Source organism: Panicum virgatum, chromosome 1K (genome assembly GCF_016808335.1).
Source record: "Panicum virgatum strain AP13 chromosome 1K, P.virgatum_v5, whole genome shotgun sequence".
Lineage (NCBI taxonomy): Eukaryota > Viridiplantae > Streptophyta > Magnoliopsida > Poales > Poaceae > Panicum > Panicum virgatum.
In genome coordinates, this window is record NC_053136.1 from 17,056,121 (window position 1) to 17,057,774 (window position 1,654).

At 46.5% G+C, this 1,654-nt stretch overlaps 1 non-coding gene across 1 annotated transcript; it reads right to left on the bottom strand.

Annotated features, from left to right (window-relative positions):
* Window positions 1-1,235: 1,235 nt before the first annotated feature.
* LOC120658230 lies at window positions 1,236-1,374 on the bottom strand. The gene has a single exon (XR_005668557.1). It is a non-coding gene; the product is annotated as a small nucleolar RNA Z247 (small nucleolar RNA).
* Between the last annotated feature and the right edge of the window lie 280 nt (window positions 1,375-1,654).

The following is a 1,654-nucleotide window of genomic DNA, read 5'->3' on the forward strand; positions in this document are numbered from 1 at the left end:
AAGACCTACTTCTACTATATGGCGATGTTTTCTCTCTGCAGCGCCATTTTGTTGATGGGCATGAGGGCAAGACACTCGGTGTGATATCCCTATTTTTTGGAAGAAGGAATTGAGCCTCTCATACTCACCGCCCCAGTCACTTTGTATGGAGATGATCTTTCTACTAAATTTTCTTTCGACGAGGTTTTGAAAATCATGAAAAACCTGAAAAACATCAGATTTTTTCTTGAGAAGGTAGATCCATGTATACTTGCTAAAATCATCAATGAAACTCACATAGTAGGAATAACGCCCAACCGAAGTAGGAGCTGGTCCCCAAACATCAGAGAAGACTAGCTCAAGAGGAAAAGTAGAAGTACTACTTGATGTGCCATAAGGTAGTTGATGACTTTTGGCTTTTTGACATGAATCACAAACCGACTCAACTGCATTATCACTAGAGAAAGAAAGATTATTGTTTTTAAGAACACGCTCGACAATGGGAAAAGCAGGATGCCCTAGACGACTATGCCATCTATTTGTAGATGGTTTATTGACTCCATAAACTTGTTTGACTCCAACGACTCCATGCTGCTGGTGCTCAAGAGGATAAAGTCCCCCTTTACATCTTCCTCGATGAAGAATTTTCTTCGTGGCCTGATCCTTGATGAAAAAATAATTTGGATGAAACTCAAGAAAGGCATTGTTATCAGAGGTAAGACGATGAACGGAAACGAGATTTTTGTGAGCGCTAGGAACATGGAGAATATTTTTGAGATGCAATTTAGCACTAGGGGTATGTAAAACCGTATGACCAATATTACTGATTTTCATACCTGTGCCATTTGCTGCATGAACTTGATCTCCACCACTATATTTGTCACGGACAGACAGATTTTCCAACGAGCTTGTGATGTTGTCAGATGCGCCGCTGTCCATGTACCAGTTGGTGTCGACTCCATAGCTTGTAGTCGCTGCACCTGCGACCTTAGTTGATGGTTGGTAATCTTCATCGAAGCGGTACCAACACTCCAGAGCTTCATGGTTGGACTTTTTGCAGATCTGACATTGGACTTTGGTGGTGCGGTTGCCCTGCTGTTGCTGTTTGGGCATGCCTCCATTGCCCCGGCCACCACCGGAGCGACCACCTTGTCCTCGACCACGTGAATTGCGTCCACGACCGCCACGGCCTCGAGATGCAGCGTTGACAGAGGACTGATAATGTCCACCGTCCTCTCTGAACATCTCAAGACGAGTCTCATAGGACAGCAATTGAGCATATAAATCACTCATGGTGATGGGATCAGTACGGCCAAGAATGGAGGATACGACAGGGTTATAATCGAAATCTAGACCATTCAAGATGTAACCAACCATCTCATCTTCATCAATGACTTTACCAGTCGCGACGATCTCATCTCCGATGGTCTTCATCTTGTCGAGGTAGTTGGCCATCGAGGTGGATCCCTTCTTGAGGTTGGCGAGTTGAAGTCGCAGATTCGTGATCCGCGACCGTGAGCGTGCCGAGAACATTGTCTCGAGCGCTGTCCAGGCCTGCGCCGCGGTGGTGAGGGTGGCGACCTGCCCCAACACTTCTTTGGTGAGGGAATTCAGCAGATGGCCAAGGAGTTGCTGGTCCTTTGCCAGCCAGACGTCGTGTGCCGGATTGGCCACG